This window comes from Capsicum annuum, chromosome 4 (genome assembly GCF_002878395.1).
Source record: "Capsicum annuum cultivar UCD-10X-F1 chromosome 4, UCD10Xv1.1, whole genome shotgun sequence".
NCBI classification, from domain to species: Eukaryota; Viridiplantae; Streptophyta; class Magnoliopsida; order Solanales; family Solanaceae; genus Capsicum; species Capsicum annuum.
Genome location: NC_061114.1, coordinates 209757927 through 209764613, shown reverse-complemented (window position 1 = coordinate 209764613; position 6687 = coordinate 209757927). Strand labels below are relative to the sequence as shown.

Sequence of the window (6687 nt, the reverse complement as noted above, 5' to 3'; positions counted from 1 at the left end):
GTGATGAACAATATTCGTAAGCCCAAACCAAATGGTCGATTTGAATTGAAGCAGAATATGGTGCAATTGTTGAATTCAGTGGGGCAATTTTATGGCCTTTCACATGAAGACCCGCATCAGTACATACAGACCTTCCTGGAAATACGGGATACGTACATTCCAAAAGGGGTAAATTCTAATTATATCAGATTGACACTCTTTTTTTTTCTCTAATTGGGGAAGCAAAGAGGTTGTTACATGTCAAATCACCACTCTCCATCACTTCATGGGAAGATCTAGCTTGAAAGTTCCTTATTCGATTCTTTCCATCAGTGAAGACTGCACGTTTGAGAAGTGAGATTCTGAGTTTCAGACAAAAAGAAGGAGAGAATCTCTACCAAGCTTGGGAGAGATTTAAGGGTATGCTCAGAAATTGCCCTCACCATCATCAGTCTAATAATGTTCTTGTTCATACTTTTATTGAGGGGTTGGATCCAAATATGAAAATTCTCTAGGATTCAGCTGCAGGTGGACAAGCTCTTGAGAAAACTTATGATGAACTGTACACATTGATGAATAGGATTTCACAAGGGCATCCTGATTGCCATGCTGATTCGTGGAGCGCTCCTAAAAAGGTTGCAGGGGTATTGGAGGTAGACCAATTTACTGCATTACAAGCACAGATCGCAGCAATGCAAAGTCATATGATTACTAAGCTTAATAACATTAAGTTAGGTATTTCACAAGTAGCAGTTACAGCTAATGCAGTTCAACAGGAAAATTCCTGGAGTGAGGTTTGTGGCAGTAGTGAGCATGCAACAGATGCTTGTACGGCTAATCCAGATTTTGTGAACTATGTGGGGAATGCAAATTTTTAGGGACAACAAAATTTCAGTAATACGTATAATCCCAACTAGAGGAACTATCCCAATTTCTTATGGGGTGGAAATCAGGCACAAAACACTAATCAGTATAAGGGACCAGTGCAACAGAATCAATAGCAGGTCCAGAATAATTAAACGACCACTCAAACAAATAATATGGAGGAGATGCTGAAGTAGATTTTAGCTAATCAAGCGTAGTTTGCGGAATAATTGAATAGTCGACAGTTGGTTACTAGAAATTTGGAGTTGCAATTCAGTTAGATTACAGAAGCACAAAATACAAGACCTCAAGGATCCTTACCTAGCGATACAGAGGCAAATCTAAAGCAGGTAAATGCAGTTATAATAAGGAGTGGGTTGCAGTTAGAGGAGGCAGTATCTGAGAAGGTTAGTCCTACAACTATTGATGATGATCCTAAGGTCAATAAAGAGAAAAGAGTAGAAGAAAAATCTGCAAGTGATCAAACTCATAAGGAAAAGAAGACTCTACCTCTACCATTCCCTCAAAGATAAAGGAAGCATCAAGAAGAGGCCAGTTATAATTTTTGGATCTTCTAAAGCAGGTTTAAGTAAATCTTCCTCTTATTGATATTCTACAGAGTGTTCCAAAATATTCAAAGTACCTGAAGGATATAGTGGCGAATAAGAACCGGTAGACTAAGTATGCGACAGTTGCACTTACTGAGAAGTGCACATCCAAGATTCAAAATAAACTGCCCATAAAACTAAAGGATCCAGGTAGTTTCACTTTGTAGATCACTATAGGGCAGACCATCAATGCTCGTGGATTGTGTGACTTGGGGGCTAGAATAAATCTTATGCCCACATCTTGGTACCGGAAGATGGGTCTTGGGAGTCACAAACCCACTACTATTGTTTTACAGTAATCCTTTGTCCATCAATTAAGAGTCCAAATGGGTTACTTTTATAGCTGCACTTAAGAGGCGTTGCAACAGCTCTCAAGGCTCAAGAATTCAAATCTGAATTCTTGAAAAGCTAAAATTTGTAGAAGATGGTGATGCAAATAAAAAAATAAAGGGTTGAATTTACCCTTTTCAAGTTGATGTGAATAGGAAAAAGGACAGTTGAAGGTTATAAGGCTTGAACCCTTCGGTTTGAAGGGATAATGTTCTTTAAATCTGAAGGTTCTTGAATCCTTCTCACTTCTTAGAAATGGTAGAGATTTGGGCTTTGTTCTACCTCAACTAGAAGTGATAGAAAGAAGGTGATAGTGATGGAAAATGTGGGTGACAGAGAGGGAAATGAGGGGAAAGGTGAAGACCACCGGATTTCACAATTATTCGATGGTCTGAGCACTAGTGGGCGTTTACAGGAGGTGAAAGGATTAGTCATGTTTGTCTGGTTTTAACAATGAAAGTGAGAGAGAAAGGGATTAGAATTGTGGTTTGTTTAGGGTAAATAGGCTGGGTCAACTTAGGTGGGTAGTGGATTGGGCTAGAACTTGGGATTGAATTTGGGCCAATGGACTGCAAATTTTAGGCTAAAAACAATTATAGGTTTAGCCCAAATGCAAGAAAGTTTGATTTTTTTTTTCAATTGTTATCTCCTTAATTAATTTAACGATGCTTCTTTCGTCCTAATTAACTTTCATAATGTACGAGTTATATATATGTATACATATAAATTTAAACAAACATAACTATATTTAGAAAATATTATAACGATACGACAAAATTCGTTTAAAATTAAAAGTAAAAGTTAACAAACTAATATTTAAATATTTATTGTGATATATATATAACGTATGTATGATATATATATATATATATAAGATAAAATTAAAAAAATAAGTAAAAGAAAAATTATTCCATTTATGTAAAAATTACTAAATCAATATGAAGAATAGGAAACGTTATTTCGGTAAAGTATTCTGCACTAAGAAGCATAGAAAAATTAATTATGTGAAAAGGAGAGACAAAATTAGGTGTCAACAGTCATTATTACCAAAGAATAATTTTTGGTACCTACTTAATGACATGACAACAATAAATTTTTAGAATTTTTTATTATCAAATTAAAATGAATATTTAATTAATTAGTTCTTAGTTAAATTTCTTATTCCTATTCTTTTTTTAAAAAAAATGTTTTTGTTTTTCTTGTTATTTTCATTAGTTGAATTAACTATTGATATTTACCTTCCTTCTATTTTATGATTTTCATTAATGGTAGAATATTTTTTTTCTCTTTTTTAGGCTAAGAATATTTTATATTATTTACTTCCTATTAAATCTAGGGTTTATTAATTGCAGAATATTTAGTCTAATAGCTATAAGGAAAATATCACATTTTTCTTATTTTATATTTAGTTTCTTATAAATAAAGATGTACCTTTCTATTTGAATCAATAAAAATATCACTATTAAGAGTTATTAGTTAGTTTCTATTTAATTTTCTTTTTTTTTTATCTTTCATTCCATAATAGTGGTATCAAGAGCCTTCATCGATCCTCATGGATCTATGAATTTATTGAAAAAAAAACTTCCAATCACTTAATCTACATCTATTTTCAACCTACTTTTAATCTTACTTTTATTTTTAACGTAAGATGATTTTTAACCCTTACTTTTATTTTTAATGTAGGGCTATTTTTAATCAATTTTTAAATCATATAATTTTAAATCTTGTTTTTAAAAAAATGACAAGTAATACTTTCTCTTGCAATGCCCCACAAACCTTCACTGGTGAAAATTATCAAGTTTGGGCAGTTAAGATTAAATCTTATCTTGAAGCTTACAATTTGTGGGAAGTTGTAAAGGAAGACAAACCTATACAATCAATTCCTTCAAATCCTTCTGCTGTCGAAATCAAACTTCACTCAGAAGAGAAATTAAAAAAATAAAAGAAAAAATTGTTATTCAAAATTCAGTTGCTGATTCAATATTTTCTAAAATCATTGCATGTAAAACAACAAAAGAAGGTGTTATGTGGAAGCTGCAAATAAAATGATCATGTTACAAAAGTATGCAAGTTCAAAGACACTCAAAACAATTCAAAAACACTGTTTGTGGAAGAACATGAACATGAGGAAGACCAACTTTTTTAGATTGTTGCAACAAAATCTTGAAAAAATGCAATTTTTCAAGAATAATTAAGTGTTCAAACTCAAGCTGGAGTACTCCAACTTGAGTTTGAGGGGTAATATTGAGATTTACCTTCCTTCTATTTTATGATTTTCATTAATGGTAGAATATTTTTATTTCTCCTTTTAGTTTAAGAATATTTTACATAATTTATTTTCTTTTAAATATAGGGTTTATTAATTGCAGAATATTTAGTCTAATAGCTATAAGAAAAATATCATATTTTTCTTATTTATTTTATATTTAATTTCTTATAAATAAAGATGTACTTTTCTATTTGAATCAATTAAAAAAATCAATATCAAGAGTTATTATTCAGTTTCTATTTAATTTTCTTTCTTTTCTCTTTCATTGCATAACATTAATTTGGTCTTGTATTGAATATAAAAATTTTAAATATGATACGAGGTATGTTCAAATAGTCAAATTCGTGTTTTCTATCATCTTATTTTAGTAGTTCCATAATTTTTATTTTATTTTTCTCTTGCATTATTCTCCATGTGCTCTTGAATGATGAGGGGGACAAAGGTATTGTGTTAGGGGAGTTGGAGCACACCGAGAAATCTCATGATTTCGGCTACTGTTGGTATTTTAAGGTGGAGAAAATCTGTGAGGCTATTCGCAAGATGCGAAGGGGTAGGGTGACGGGGCCCGATGAGATTTCAATAGATTTTTGGAAGTTTGCTAGCAGAGCAGGGTTGAGGTGGCTAACCCATTTGTGTAACAACATTTTCAAGACCATTAAGATGCCCGAGGAGTGGAGATGGAGAACGATGATCCCTTTATATAAGAACAAAGGGGACATTCAGAGTTGCAACAACTATCATGGTATTAAGTTGTTGAGTCACAAGATGAAGATTTGGGAAAGGGTGGTGGAGTGGAGGTTGAGGAAGATAGTGCCTATTTTGGAGAATAAATTTGGGTTTATGTCTGGTCGCTCGACGACTGAGGTAATTCACCTAGTGCGGAGGCTGGTAGAATAGTATAGAGAGAGAAAAAAAATCTGCACATGATGTTTATCGACTTGGAAAAGGCATATGACAAGGTCCCTAGGGAGGTTCTTTGGAGATTCTTGGAGGCGAGAGGGGTCCCTGTAGCATACATTCATTCGATTAAGGACATGTATGAAGGGTGAAGACTCGGAAACGGACGGTGGGAGAGGACTCTGGGCATTTCCCAGTCTTGATAGGGTTGCACCAGGGATCGACTCTTAGTCCATTTTTATTTGCCTTGGTGATGGATGTGTTGATGCGGAATATACAAGAGGAGGTACCTTGGTGTATGCTTTTTGCGGATGATGTAGTTTTGATTGGTGAGTCACACCGAAGTGTCAATGATAAGTTGGAGGTTTGAAGACAAACCCTGAAATCTAAAGGATTCAGGTTGAGTAGGACCAAGACGGAGTACTTGGAGTACAAGTTTAGTGACTCGAGGCAAGAAGAAGATGTGGTAGTGAAGTTGGAGCCACAGACAATTTTTAAGAGGGATAGTTTTAAGTATCTGGGGTCTATGATCCAGGAAAATGGAGAGATTGATGAGGATGTCTCTCACTGTATTGGGGAAAGTTGGATGAAATAAAGGCTAGCCTCAAGAATTTTATGCAATAAAAAGTGCCTCTCAAGCTTAAGGGTAAATTCTATAGAGCTACGGTCCGGCGGCCTATGTTATATGGGGTGGAGTGTTAGCCTGTTAAGAATTCTCACGTCCAAAAGTTGAATGTGGCAGAAATAAAAATGTTGTGTTGGATATGCGAATTTACGAGGGCTGACAGGTCAGGAATGAGATTATTTGTGAGAAGGTGGGAGTGGCTTCGGTGGAGGATAAGTTGCGGGAACTGAGGTTGAGATGGTTTGGCCACATGATGAGAAGGGGCACAGATGTGCCAGTTTATAGGTGTGAGAGGTTGGCCTTGGAGGGTTTCAAGCAGGGTAGGGGTAGACCAAAGATGTACTGGAGAGGAATGATTAGACGTAACATAGAGCAGTTACAGCTTATTGAGGACATGAACCTCGATAGAAAGGTTTGGAGGAAGAGTATTAAGTTAGAGGGCTAAGGTATGTGGTCGAGTCATAGTCTGTAAGTAGGAGGGTTAAAATTAGCTTGGTTGGTAGTTCTAGATTTGAGGGAGGGGGGTTTTTGGTTGGGTAATTGCACTTCTTTTTTGTGGATGATGCTTCTCTGTTATTTTATTATTTTGCTCGCCTTTTGTTCTACGGTCCTTCGTCTTAAGTCGAGGGTCTATCGAAAACAGCCTCTCTACTCCCTCGGGGGTAGTGATTTGGACTGCGTATATTTTACCCTCCCAGACCCCACTATGTGGGAATATACTGGGTTTGTTGTTGTTGTGTATTCTCCATCATTAAATCAATAAGGAATTGTGTTAAATATAACTCTATATAATTAAGTTAGTGTTATGATATTAATGTATATTAGTTGTAGTGAATGTCTATCAAGATCTAGTTAATATCTATCAGGATTTGAAGTATCTGTCTTTTACTAAAAAACTAGGAGTAAATTTTTCCTATAAATAGAAGGGCTTCCTTCATTGTAAATCATCCTCAAGAAGAATAACAATTACTCTCTCTTCTCTCTACTCTTGTTCTTCCCTGCTTTACTTTTCATAACACATTATCAGCACGAGACTCTACCGTCTCAATTTTGAAGGCTAAGGCTAAGGTATTATTATTTTTCTTCCTTTTTTTCATATGGCTAACAATCTTATG

At 34.9% G+C, this 6687-nt stretch overlaps 1 non-coding gene across 1 annotated transcript; it reads right to left on the bottom strand.

Annotated features, from left to right (window-relative positions):
- Positions 1–323: 323 nt before the first annotated feature.
- On the bottom strand, positions 324–430 carry LOC124898202. Its single transcript, XR_007055178.1, has one exon. It is a non-coding gene; the product is annotated as a small nucleolar RNA R71 (small nucleolar RNA).
- Positions 431–6687: the final 6257 nt, after the last annotated feature.